The sequence below is a fragment of the Balaenoptera borealis genome, assembly GCF_965194805.1.
Source record: "Balaenoptera borealis genome assembly, chromosome: 16".
Lineage (NCBI taxonomy): Eukaryota > Metazoa > Chordata > Mammalia > Artiodactyla > Balaenopteridae > Balaenoptera > Balaenoptera borealis.
Window position 1 is genome coordinate 8,542,769 of NC_138872.1, and position 14,589 is coordinate 8,557,357.

At 44.2% G+C, this 14,589-nt stretch overlaps 1 long non-coding RNA gene across 1 annotated transcript in view; it reads right to left on the reverse strand.

The window, feature by feature from the left end:
- Positions 1-13,895, reverse strand: part of LOC309614416 — a 21,595-nt gene extending 7,700 nt beyond the window's left edge. Inside the window, exons 1-2 of the long non-coding RNA XR_014236162.1 lie at positions 12,177-13,895; positions 10,972-11,175 (exon numbers count right to left, since the gene is read on the reverse strand). This is a non-coding gene — a long non-coding RNA (uncharacterized lncRNA). The remainder of the gene's footprint in view (positions 1-10,971; positions 11,176-12,176) is intronic.
- Positions 13,896-14,589: the final 694 nt, after the last annotated feature.

The window sequence follows — 14,589 nt, forward strand, 5'->3', positions numbered from 1 at the left end:
TGGAAGACATGTTAAAAGAAGTTCTTTAGGGGCTTCCCTGGTGGCACAGTGGTTGAGAATCTGCCTGCCAATGCAGGGGACACGGGTTCGAGCCCTGGTCTGGGAGGATCCCACATGCCGCGGAGCAACTGGGCCCGTGAGCCACAACTACTGAGCCTGCGCGTCTGGAGCCTGTGCTCCACAACAAGAGAGGCCGCGATAGCGAGAGGCCCGCGCACCGCGATGAAGAGTGGCCCCCGCTCGCCACAACTGGAGAAGGCCCTCACACAGAAACGAAGACCCAACACAGCCATAAATTAATTAATTAATTAATTAATTTAAAATTTAAAAAGTTCTTTAGAGAGAAGGAAAAAAAATCAGAAACTCGGATCTACATGAAGAAGAGCATCAGAGAAGGAAAAAGTGAAGGTGGAATAAAAACCTTTATCTTTCTTATTCTTTATTGATCTAACAGATGCAGCTTGTTCAAAATAATAATAGCAACAATGTATTCAGTTATGTATGCCTGCGTGCGCGCGCGCTTCTGCATGAGTGAAGAGAACGACAGCAATGATGCAAGGGGTGGGGGAGGAATTAGGATTGTTAAGGTACTGGTGTTACCTGTGAAGTGGTGCAGTGGACTTGGATCAATTATAAATGTGAGTAAATGCACAGGTACGTTAAGTGTATACTGCAAATTCTAGGGCAACCACTAAAAAAAGTAGAAAACACACCCCATAGCCACACAGCCTGGGAGAGCGCCATCCTCAGGTGGAGAAACTGAGCTCCAGACACAGGCTGAACGAGCAGGGCTGGACACAGCGGTGCTCGTTTAAGTTTCTTAGCTGGAAAGAGGTGTTTTTGTTTTTTTTTTTTTACTTCCTCACACGGCCAGTCCTGGCACCCGTGGCCTTACTTTGAGTGCAGAGTAGGGCAGCCAACAGTTATAACCTCAGTGGCTTCCTCACCTCTGGGACCTTTTACAAAATGATTGCCGCTTGCTGTTTCCTTACCTTAGTGTCCATGCGTGCAGCATCTGAAAGCCAGATTTTAAGGATAAAAACCACAGGTGTTTGTCTTGTTCACACCTGTCTCCCATGCCTGACAAAGTGCCTGGCTCAGAGTTTTATGAAAGAGTGAAAAAAAAAGTGGATAAAGGGAAGGAGGGAAGGAGGGAAGGAGGGAAGGAGGGAGGGAAGGGAGGGAGGGAGGGAGGGAGGGAAGGAAGGGAGGGAGGGAGGGAGGGAGGAATGAGGGAGTTTCTTAGAAACTCTTTCAGCTGAATCTCTTTGGAAAGGTTTCCCATGAAATATAGACAGAGTATGGGTCAAAGTTCTGCTTTTTTACTGCTTCAGTGCTTATAAAATGTGTGTGTGTGTGTGTGTGTGTGTAAACAGTTCAGCCAGAGAAGGATAATGCCATTGATCAAAGGGATGACGGAGGAGAGGGAGGCTGAAGGGCAGGGGGATGCTAGGACACAGCTACGAGATAAACCGAAAACACTGCAGTCTGCAAAGTTGAAGTCTGGTCAAGGACGGGATAAAATCCAACTGTTCTCACTCACGAAATCAGCCTCTCAGCTGGGCACACGTGTCGGGTACACATGTTGGTACCTACAGGCCAAAGGGAAAAGCCTGAAAGAGAAGTCTTAGGACAGTACAGATGGGGGAGTAAGCATTGCCCTTGAGCAACGGGACAGGTAAAATCCTCCATCCATCCATCCACCCATCCACCCATCCACCCACTGGATATTTGCTGACTGCCCATTTTCCTTTGTGTCCTTTCTCTGTAAAAATCACGGCCATGCTGCGTCCTGGAGTCCTCCTAGCAAATCCTTAAATCCGGAAGTGGTTTTGGAGACCTCCAACACAGCCTCTCTGAGGATGTGATATTTGAGCCAACCCCTGAACGAGAAAGAGCCAGTCTTAGGACTATCTGAAAGACAAGTATCTCAAGCAGACAGAATAGCTCGTGCAAAAGCCCCGAGGCCAAAATGATCTTGGTGGGTTTCAGGAATAAAAAAATTAAGTGTAGTAGGAACACCATGCAGGGTGGGGAGGTGGCCGGGGCAGATCGGGTGGAGTTATAAACCGGGGTGTAGAGTCTGAATGTGATTCTAAGTGTGGTGGGAAGACACTGGAGGGCTTCAGAAGGAAATGACTTTGAACAGAGATGGCAGCAGGCGGGGCCAGAGAAAGTGGGGAAAATGTTCAGTAATTCACTCCTAAGAAAAAGTCTTGGACTCAGAAGTCCAGCCTCATTCCTACCCCCACCGCCTGGCCCCCAGGTCTAAACTCAGGCTGCAGATTACCAGCTAGTAGTTAAGGAGCCATGTTTGATCGACAAATGCTTTGGTCCCTACTGTGCCCCCCTCCCCAAAATCTGAGCTAACGTTTTAAAAATCAAAAAACAACCTATAAAATTCACCCTTTGGACTTTTAAAATGGGCACCGCCGAGTATATTCAGTCCCACAGGGCACCTGCAGCCGGCCATGCACCCAGGCCACCTGGGCCCAGGTCTTCTCTTCCCCACAAGCCCTCCCAGCCGAGGGGCAGCAGGTGTCCCGATGAGACCCGGTGTCCCACGACACACCGTGTATTAAGGAGCTCGCTCTTGTTTTGGTTTTTTTTTTTGTTTTTGTTTTTTTTACACAGCTCACGTTAGCCATACTATTAGGCTAAACCATAAATAACCTTCGTTTTTATAGTTTGAAAAGTGTCGAATATCAACAGTTTCATATGTTCTACCTGGTCCTCAGAGGCCTCTGGGCTTGCGTTTTAGGCAGTTTTAACTTTTTTCAGTTCCTCAAACTGCCGTAAGAGCTCTTGCTTCCAGGTCTTTACAAATGTTGTTCCCTCCCCCTTAAACTCCTCATCAGGCTTCACTGGTGATGGGGTTTCCTCCAGGAAATGTCACCTGACCCTTCACTGTCTGGGCTGCTGTGCCCCCTGAATTCTCCCAAAGGTCCATCTTCTTCCAATACGGATAATAATAATAATATCTAACACTTAGAAATATGCTAATGCCAGACACTCTTCTAGTAAGTCTAATACATTAGATATGCATGTCTCTTAACCACAGTTGGCAATGATCCAAGGTCATCTCTTTACAAGAGTATAATGGTGCAATGGTGATATACACAGGCACCTTGGAAATATTGCCAATTCAGTTCCAGATCGCTGGAATAAAACAAATATGGCAATAAGTGAGTCATGTGAATTTTTTGGTTTCTCAGTGCATATGAAAGTTATGCTTACACTGTTAAGTGTGCAAGAGCACTATGTCTAAAATAAAATGCGTATACCCTAATTTTAAAATACTGTTAAGTGTACAATAGCATTATGTCTAAAAAAGCAATGCATATACCCTAATTTAAAAATACTTAAAAAATAAAATTAAAAATACTTCATTGCTAAAAAAATGCTAACCATCATCTGAGCCTTCAACAAGTCGCAGTAGTAACATCAAAGATCACTGGTCACGGGCTTCCCTGGTGGCGCAGTGGTTGAGAATCTGCCTGCCAATGCAGGGGACACAGGTTCAAGCCCTGGTCTGGGAAGATTCCACATGCCGCAGAGCAACTAGGCCCGTGAGCCACAATTACTGAGCCTGCGCGTCTGGAGCCTGTGCTCCGCAACAAGAGAGGCCGGGATAGTGAGAGGCCGGCGCACCGCGATGAAGAGTGGCCCCTGCTTGCTGCAACTAGAGAAAGCCCTCGCACAGAAACGAAGACCCAACACAGCCATAAATAAATAAATAAATAAATAAAAATTAAAAAAAAAAAGATCACTGGTCACAGATCACTGTAACAAATATAATAATGAAAAAGTTCAAAATAGTGCAAGGAAGGCTTCCCTGGTGGTGCAGTGGTTAAGAATCTGCCTGCCAATGCAGGGGACACGGGTTGAAGACCTGGTCCGGGAAGATCCCACAGGCCACGGAGCAGCTAAGCCCGAGAGCCACAGCTACTGAAGCCCGCGCGCCTAGAGCCCGTGCTCCGCAATGAGAAGCCTGCGCACCGCACCGAAGAGTAGCCCCCGCCCGCCGAAACTAGAGAAATCTCGTGTGTAGCAATGAAGACCCAACACCGCCAAAAATAAAAATAAATTTATTAAAAAAAAAAAAAAGAAATAGTGCAAGGACTACCAAAATGTGACACAGAGACATGAAGTGAGCCGATGCCATTGGGAAATGGCAACAACAGACTTGCTCGACACAGGGTTGCCCCAAACCTTCAATTTGTAAAAAACGCAATATCTGTGAAGCGCAATAAAGCAAAGTGTAAAAAAACCAAGGTATGCCTGTAGATAATCTTTTTTCTCCCCACCCCACCCGACTATAATTTAATCCTTACAACAGCACTATGTGGTACATACTTTTATTAGCTCCATTTTACAGATGAGAAAACTAAGGCATAGAGATATGTGATCAGCTCAAGCCCATATACTTAGTAAGTGGTGGTGCCAAGGTTTGAACCCTGTTTTTCCCAGAGCCTGTGCCTTTGCCATGACACTCTCCTGTGTCATCACTGTAATGACTGTTTGTCTTTCTCAGCCACTGGACTGAAAGTGCTTCAAAAGCAGGGCCAGTGTCTACACTGCCCTGAGGTGTATGTGCAGTGCCTACTTCCATGGTATCTGGCACAAAGAAGGTGCTAAATGCATTCTTTATTTACTGGACTTGACAGGAGGAAGAGAAGGGAAGGAGGTGTTGCCCAAATATTAAGGGATGTATGATCTTTTAAAAAGTGATAGGAAGCACTGCTGATTAGGGAGCTTGAGAACTATCAAAGGGAGGGAGCACAGAACTAAGAGGAGAGGCAATGAGCAGAAACAAGACTCGAATGGGTCCATTCTGAGGGGTGGGAGGGCAGAAGAGTCACCACAGGATATAGCCTTTGGCTTTTCCCAGCAAAAGTAGGTCAGTGGCAGAATAAATGATCACAGTGACTTTTCTTACATTTTGATATTCTTAGAGTAGTAGACAAGAGGGAAATGTTAGGAAAGAGAAAACCAGAGGCATTGCAGCATGCTGGATGACATATAATACACAGACCTTTGGCTAAACAGTTGTGATCATTATAATTTTAATATTCATTTGCTATTTCACTATTTACTATGCACTCAGAATGTGCTTAGTATTTATTTTCTCTAGTTAACAAAGCAAAGCCACTAACCATGTGGAGATGACATCCTAGAGCCATGCTGTCCAACATGGCAGCCACAAGTCACATGTGGCCCTTGAGCCCTTGAAAGGTGGCCAGTTGGGATTAAGAGGTGCTGGGAGTATAAAATAGACACCAGGTTCTGAAGACTTAGTCCAAAAAACGAAAATGAAATATCACATTAGCAATCATTTTATACTGATTTGATGTTGAAGTGATAATATTATGGATGTATTAAGTTTAATAAAACATACTGTTGAGATAGGCTGGGACCTGGGACCCTCTACCGGAGTGCTTGCACTTGGGCTAACATCTCTCTGGGCAACAGAATACAAAGTAACTCTAAGGGACTAAAATAACTGCAAGAATGGGCATTTGGGGCAATTATGAACAATAGGATACAAAAAGGCCACAAACCAACTGCCATTTCTGCAGTGCTGGGAGCAAAAGCAGGGGACTGTGTATGATCCCTGCATGCAGCACCACTGAGCGGGTGGGCAGACCACCTAAGCTAGCCACCTTCCCGCCCCACAGACCCGCCCCCCCACCACCGTCATTACCCCATTTAAGGACCTAGGCAGCTCCTCTCAGGGAGAGTGCAAAGGCACCTGTTTCTTCTTCTCACTCCCTTGTGCTGCAGCCCGAGCCCCAATAAAGGCTTGCCTGGAATTCTCGTCTGGCCTCTTAGCAATTTCTATTGATTAAACAGTCCAAGGGCCTGGGTCGGTAACACTATTATAATTAATTTCACTTATTTCTTTTTACCTTTAGAATGTGTTTCCTAGAACATTTTTAATATCCTATGTGGCTTGCATTGGATTTCTGTTGGGTGGCGCTGTTCTAGAGGTTTATAAGCTAGCAGATAAATACGGGTGTTAATAAATAACCTGTATTGATGAATGCTTTGAAGAAAAGTAAAGCAGGGCAAGAACATGGAGAGAGATGGGAGGTGAGGGCTCTAGCAGTATTTCATAAAGGTTGTTCTTGGAAGGCCTTTCTGAGCAAGGAATATTTGATTATCCAAAGAAGTAGATAAATCTTGATTTCTAGAAAAACTGCCTAGAGCCTGTTCTTTCACTGTATTATCAGCCAAAATATTGAATGAATACTCATAGGAAAACTGAGGGAATAAAAACGATTGGAATATTTTGTGCCTCCTTGTATGAATGACTTCCAGACTTAGGAGCCAGGAATAATGATTTTCCCTTATAAACAGCCAGCAAATAATCAGAGAACAATCTTATTTAGGCACAAGTGTAAAGATCTTACAAATAGATTTTCCCTTCCCTGTAGCTATTTGCACTCACATCATCCATTTTTATTTAATTTTATAAAATAAAACCCATGTCTGATGATGGGTGGGGGGCGGAGGAGAAAACAAGGAGAGTTTCACGTTCCTCAAGGGCCTAGTTCAATTCCAAACAATAATTGGGTTTCCTGTATCTACAGAATAAATGCACAGTAGTGGAAATTCTGTTTCAAGTGGGCAGAGACACTTTTAAAATCTTCCATATTAAGAGTATTGCTATTACGAGAATAGGGTAATTTAAGCCCCTCTCAAAAGTATGTTGTAAAAAGTTAAGCCCAGATTAGAGAGTTCTGCCCAGGGGAAATGAAAATAAACACAAATCGAAGCAGTACAACTGCTGAAACTATTAAATGTGCTTGAACTTTGATCATCAGGAAGCCCTTAAAACGTCAGGTGTGTACAATCTCAGAGCTATTTATCCGTTCATGGATTCCATCGTCCACAGTGGCCACAGGTTCACTGCATTTTAATTAAACTTGACAATGGACACAATGTTTACTATTAGAACAATGAGACTGTGTACACAACTCAAGAACTGTGTTTAGTGGGTTCAAATCCAATAAAATAAATTATTGCAAAGTTTTGCTTTCATATTCAGGCAACCCTAGGTATATCACAGATCATAGTGTGTGGTTGACAACAAGCCCCATACACTAAAACCTTGATGTAGAACAGATCTCTAAATTGTGGGAATTAGAACTGTGCCTACCACTTAGGAAAGGGTTCTACTGTATTTGTTTTATTCCTAGATCTTGGCTGTACATGAATCAAAGACTGTCTCTTCTCATTCCCCACAAGGAAAAAAAAAAAAAGAAAGGACAGAGAGTATTTCCTTTATTTTCTAAAGTTGCTTCCAGTTTTTCCTAGTGATTCTTAAAAATAGAAGCTTGGCCAGTGGCTTAATGGTCAGCTCCTGAGACTGACTCATACATCTGAGCCATCATTTAGGGAGGCATTATCTAGAAGAGCCCTGGGAAAAAATTTTGTTCTAATCACTAATATGTTATGTTTTTAAAAACTAGGTTGTGGCCAGAGTTCTCAGACACCCTTTAAGAAGAAGAATGATTTGGATTATTATCTCTGTTGACTGGCCCTTCAAAACTTAACAGCAGTTGGAATGGCCAAGTCATCATATACACCATGAATGGAGAGCTACGTGTATTTGAGGACATATTCGGAAGAGCAGAGGTTGACTCCTCCGTTCCCCCACCCCACACGCTTGCATCCATCTCATCTCTAACTCACCCACGATTCAAGGGCCTGCAGCGGTCCACCGATATTAGCTCTCTGGTAGAAAAAACAATACTGGTAAAGGAAACCCCAAAGGGCCCAGAAAGAAGCATTCACACAAGAAGGTCGCACCAAAATTTCATTAGAAAGGAAACAGGTCCTTACAGCAAAATAAAACAGAAACTGTTGGAAGATGCCAAGAGGATAGTATTAATGTGCTTAGCTAGAAAGCGATTAATCAGCCTCCTTGCTTCCCTAGTTTCCAGCTGTAGAAATATGCCAAGGGGAAAAAAAAAATCTCCTCTAATACTATCAAGTGTAAGAAGAGTGCTATTTTGACTCCAAAGCCAAGGCTGAGGATTGGGGGCGTGGGGTGGGAATGTGGGCCCTAACAACAGAAAAGACTTTTCTTAAAAATTTTAATTTATTTTTTTATACAGCAGGTTCTTATTAGTTATCCACTTTATACATATTAGTGTATATATGTCAATCCCAGAAAGACTTTCACAGTATCCGTTCCCAGACTATAAACATTCAAAGACTCCTAGCCAAGCACATAAAATTTTCTTCTCCCTCTCTTTCTGATTTCCTGTAGTTTATATGTTCACATGTAAATCGTGATTATTAGTGTAGTCTCTGACTTAAAGAATGCTGAATTTCTCCGGAAGTTACCAAAGCCTCCTGCTGAGAAGAAAGCACCTTTTAGGAGATATTTCACTGGTTGAGAAATGTATGTGTTCATTTCAGCAACTGTTAGATTTGAAACAAGAGTATGAAAAACGATCCACTAATAGTGATCACAACAAGAGATGTCACCCAGGAAAGCCTGTCTCCACAAACAGAAAAGAAAAAAACACAGCATTCTTAACCCAAAACTCTAAAGACGGTCTTGCGTAAAAAATCACGAATCTAATCCAAAAGTCAAACAACGTTTGCTCCAAAAGGTGACACTCTGAAAATGTTCCTACAACTGGTTTAGATCACGAAGCGAATTTTCTCTCTTTCACTTGGGAAGTAAACACTGACTGTAAGACTCTTTTAAGAGATGAATCATTTAGCCCCTGCATCTGACATGGGATTAGGTCATCTGTTTGTTTCTGGGATATATTCTACGCTTGAATATGACTAGGTTCCACGATTTGTTCAAACGTTTTCTGGAAATTTCTGATTTGTTCAGACAAAGACCAGAAGCTTAAATCCCACTGAATTAACCGGGTGGGTTATTACCAAGGTGGAACAGAGCCAGAAAGCTGAAAACGTATACACCATGCGCTGTTGGAACATAGTGTCTGCCTTCCTGAGGACAGGATCATTCCTAGGACTCTCACCCACCAGTCAGCTAAATGAACTGGAAATGTTTTTTTCTTTTTTTTTTTTTTTTTAAACAGCAGGAACAGAAGAGACTGATAATTCTCAGGTGAGCAATTCTTTTGCCTTTTGGAACATATTAGAAACTAAAAATAACCGTCTTCTTTCTTATAACGTTGACATCTCTACGTTAACCAAAAAGGGGAGAGAAGGAAAAAGGAAGAGAGAGAATAAGAAAAAGAATACCATGCTCCACAGTCACAGAATAAACCCAAACACACCTGAATGCACTATTCTAAAAACTCAGAAATCACCGAAGCAGCGTCCATGTTCAATTAATTGAAAAGTACGTTTAAATAACACCTCCAATTTGAATGCCATTTAAAGTTTACCCAGGACTTTCACATATATTATTGTTTTGTCTGACATCATTAATCATTTTTTATATTGAAGAAAATCGAGGATTAAAGGAGATTAAATAATTTAAGAAAGATCATGCACCTAGTACAAGATTGAGCCAAAATAGACCTCGGTATGGGAATTCCCTGGCTGTCCAGTGGTTACGACTCTGTGCTTCCACTCGTGGGGATCCAGGTTCAATCCCTGGTCAGGGAACTAAGATCCCGCAAGCTGCGCAGCACAGCCAAAAAAAAAAAAAAAAAAAATAGACCTCGGTATTTCAGTCTTAGTTTCTGGTTTTTATCATGACACCAGAGAATTTTCTGGTCCTGCTATAACATTTATAACATCTCGAACACATTCACAGGTATCCCCCAATTTTTATGTACCCTGTCACAAAATTATTTTGTAAGAATTAAAGCACTGCACTAAATTGCACCCGTCAGTGGTTCATTGTACATTAACAGATCCCAACAACTGGTCCACCTCCTTCTGTTCTGCTCAGAAAACACACTGGAATAGGTCACAGGCCTATTTTCCCAGCCGGCATCTCTTCCCATAGAAAACTACTCTCGCTCCATAGAACTGGTTCTCAACGGGGGTGATTTTGCCCAGCAGGGGACATGTGGCAATACCTGGAGTTATTTTTGCGGTCACGGTGGGTGGAGGGAGGTTAATACTGGCATCTAGTGGGTAGAGGCCAGGGGTGCGGTTACATGTCTTTCGATGCACAGGTCGGCCCCCACAGCAAAGAATTCTAGGGCCCAGAAGATCAGTGCTGCTCCGGTACTATCACCCTGCGGGCCTGACCTCCTCCTGACCCTGCACCAAGGACGGACAGGGGACCCAAGCCTGGCCAACTGGGATCCCCTTCCCCACAGGACTTTTGCCAGAGATACTGGGAAGAGTGCTCTCTATTTCTCTCGCAGGTCAAAACCTTAAGGCCAACCAAAACTTGGTCCCACCAGATTGAGAACTAAGAGGGAGAGAGAGACAGAGGGAGAGAGACAGAGAAGGAGAGAGGTTTGAAGACTGTTTGAATCAGGCTCCGCCTCCCCACCTCTTAAGCTTTTGAGCTATAGGAGCCTATAAATTCCACTTATGTAAGGGGATTTCTTCTAGGACTTTTGCTTAAGCTAGTTTGAGGTGGACTTCCATGAATTGCAAGCAAGAGTCTTGGCTAATATAGAAGCTGGCGAGTGAGAGTGATATTATAAGAATACCTGAAATACTTTCTAACTAATATTTTTAAGACTACGTCATTCACCAATGCCAGGACATTAGCTGCTACTACTAACAAATAGCACTGCAGCCCATTAGTCAAAAGCAAAGTCTCTTCCATGTATATTTAAAATAAGGGATAACCAGAATCACCAATGTATTGTTTTCCTTTACCTGATCAGGGAAGAAACAAAGCTAAAGTTTTGAGGCTCATCAACCCAATCAAAGACCCAGTACATGAAATAATTTAAGGAGTTACAGCTGCCAGACTGAGTCCAGAGTCAGATTCCAAATGTCAAGGCAATCACTTGACAGGCAACGTTACATTGCGTAGGAGATGCACCTGAGTCTTTGACTCACCTTGAACACGAGAAGTCTGGGGTGTCAGGAGGGATTCTTCCAGAAAACATTTCAAGGAATCTCCTCTGGGATGGTTAAGAGGCATCTCAAAGTCAACATGTTTGGGGAGGGAGAACCCAGGAGAAGCAGGATGCACTCTGAGCTGAAGAGGTGGAGCTGAGAGGCTGGGGAGACTGAGGCAGCTGAGTTCAGAGGGCAGGGAACCTAGAGAGGAGTGGGGTGGAGAGAGAGAACTCCAGAGACAAGCGAAGGACGCGCGTGAGGTCTTCGGCTGACTATGGGTCAGCACACAAGCCAGAAGAAACTTCGAGGCTTCGGAGACAACCACCCTGGATTCGAGCAAACCACACGGGAGCTCCCACAGCCCAGACGGACCACCTCACAATTCCCGGGGCAGTGGGCAGAACACTGTCTTGCCTCAGTAGCAGAGAATAATTAGCCTTGGACGCTAAATGCTGCTTTGATCCTGCCAAACAAATCTTAAAAGCAAGACCTGAAAGAATCAAACCATTTCCAGGTCATTTAACTGCATCCCAGAACAAAGCTTGGGAATATTCATGGAAACATAAAAACACCCCACAGCCAACAAGGTCAAATACATATGGGCAAACATTTAAAAAAACAAAAAACAAAAAAACTAGGCCTGCAAAGATGGAGAAAAATAGGACCCAGCTGATACTTGTGAAGCAAAAGAACTGCCCAGGCAGCCCACAGAACCATGAGAAATAATAAACTATTGATGTTTTAAGCCACAAATTTTGGGGTGGTTTGTTAAACAATAATAAATAACTGGGAGAAAAAAAAATCTTCTCTCCTCTGGAGTGTTGTACTAGCCTCCAAACTTGTTTTCCTGATTCCATTCTTGCCCCCTATAAATATCTCAATAGCAGTCAGAGTGATCTTTAGTCCAGGTCATGTACATCTTAGGCTACCAACCCTCCCATGGCTTCCCATTTCCCTCAGAGTAAACAACAACAATCACCTACGGGGCCCTCCACACTGTGCCTCTCCTCCCACCTGGTGAAACATATGCCCCCCAAAATGAAGCACAGTCAACTCCTCTTTGTGCTTTCACATTTAAGGCATACCTAACACATCCTGATGTCATATTTCCCGCACCCTCCCCGCCCCGTAGAAGGAGAAATCCCAGCCATAAAATAGACCCAATACAAAAAACAAAAACAGAAGGAAAAAAACAACCTAACCTCACGTCCAGTCTCCTCCTCTTGGCCCTCTGGCTCCAACCATTTGGGTCTCATTCCCACTCCTCAGATATGCCGGGTAGCCCGAGCCTCGCTCGGAGCCTTTGCCCTTGCTGGGGCCTCTTCCTGGAATGCTCTTCCCACGTATGGCTCTTCTAAAGGCTTTCCTCGTAGGAGATCCTCCTCTGACTGCCTGCAGAAAACAGGGCCACTTGCTGGAGTTCCCTGTCCCCTCTAGGTAGCACCACATCCATTTCACATGCAATATGCTTTTCTTATTTGTTTGTCTGTCCCTGAGGGCAGGGGCTTTATCGATTCTGATTCCTGCTCTCTCTCCAGCACACACAATTGGTCTAAGACCTGTAGCAGGCAATCAATCAAAATATTTGCTGGATGGAATGAATGAAGAATGAAGATGAAATGAATGTATGATTGACTACTAAACACAGGAGCAGATAATGCCGCGTATAAATTTTCTCCCGTGGAGGTCTGTACTAAGAGGTTAGTAGGATGATATTCTTGTAAATGTTCTTAGCCTCCAACTGTATCTCATCAGCTCTTTTAAATGCGTTAATTTTTTGTTATTAAAATGCTGTCTTTCTGCATTTCCATCAACAGCCCCCCTTATGGGCCCAGAGCAACAGACAGTGAGGAGGGCTTGCTCTCCCAAGGCTATAGGCAAGATTCCATTTGCTAAGGTTGAATCTGAAAAAGAAAGAAAAGGGGGGAAAAAAGGCACCTACAACGACCACAAAGCAAAACAAAACAAACTAATGCATGGAGTGTAAGGGGGTACGAGAAGAGTTTCTGGGGTGCTAGAATATTCTATGTCTCTATCTGGTGGCTGTTCACACAGACCTGTTGTTCAATGGGTGAAATTCCATTGAGCTGTACGTTTACGATACATACACATTTTAAAATGTACCTATGCATAATAGAAAGTTCTCTCAAGGATCTACTTCTTAATTTAAGAAAACTACAAACTGTGCCATATGTGTTCAAGTCTCTGCAGTGGTCAGCTGTTGCCCATCAGTGACCAAGTCACACCTGACCTCTCCTCCTGGGCTCCCACCACATGCCCTGTGTTGTGCTGGGGTCTGGGGACCTCAAGGGCGGAATTAGGATCAGTCTTTGCCCTCAGAAAACTTCCATGGGGTCGGGGCCAAGAGAGCAACACACCCGGATGAGCCAACGAGAACAATGAAAATAGCAAAAAGTAAAAAACTTGAATATTCACTAAGCCTTTCCCAAACGCCATTCCATTTGATAAACAGATATTTTTAAATGCCAAACTGCACTGTAATACAGTGACAAATAGAAAATAACCTGTTACCCACCTTTGGAGTGGGGCGTGAAGAAGCGTCCTCCGGCCTGGCGTCCTTGGAGCCAATTGAAGGAGACCGAGGTGGCTTCAGAAGCAAAGGAAAGCGTCATTCTTTGAGAAAAGAACTGACAACCCGTCCGCGCGCTCCACAGCACACGCTCTCCCAACAGGCTGTGCGCAGGACTGCTTTATAGGGTCAGCGGGGAGGGGGCGGAGTTCTCGCGGGATGAGCGTAGCTGTACGGCTCGCGATGCTCTGGATCCAAGCGCCCTGCGCAGTCACTGCACACAGCCCGCCGCCGCCATCTTGAATTGCAGTGCCGTGTGCAGTGTTTACGCATGCGCAGCCCCACGGAAGGCTCCTGCGCAGCCGTTTCACGGTGGGAAGCCTGGTCTGAAGTTCCAGGTGCGAGGCATCTTCACGCGGCCCTCTGCCAGCCAGTGAAACTAGACCAAGCACAAAGGAAAAAAAAGGTTAGACTTTATTTTATTACCCAGATTCTGTTTTTATTTCCCAGGAATTGTTAATGGGCTTTGCCGTTAGAAACCTAAATATTTCACAATGAGGGAATAATATAGTCCCGTCATGAAATAGAAAATAGAATATTCGATAGCCCTAAGAATTAAGGTATAAAAGTATATTTAGTGGCATGAAAAGATGCTCATAACGTACTTGACTAAACCGTGGAAAATGGCGTGTAAAACATGGTATGGCGCACGCGCACACACGCACGCACGCACACAGAACAATTCTAAAGAAAGTACACCAGCCTGCTGTCGCCGGTTATCTCTGGGTGGTGAGAACGGTACGGTCGTTCTTTTCCAGAGCTCAGCTCTGATACGGCCTCTTCTTTCCACCTTTTCAGCCCCTCCGGACACGTTTGCTCACTCCCATGTTTAAAGATAAGAACACCCTGATACGCACGGGAGATGCCGAGGAGCTTTTCCCAAAGTAGGATTGTCTCGGGGCTTCGTCCCCTCTTTTGGAGGTGAACACACACCCGCGCAACCACTTCGAATGCCTTTGCTCACTCTCACCCACACACTCTCACACGCACAGCTTTCTTGATGGTCTCTGCCTACTGAGTCCATT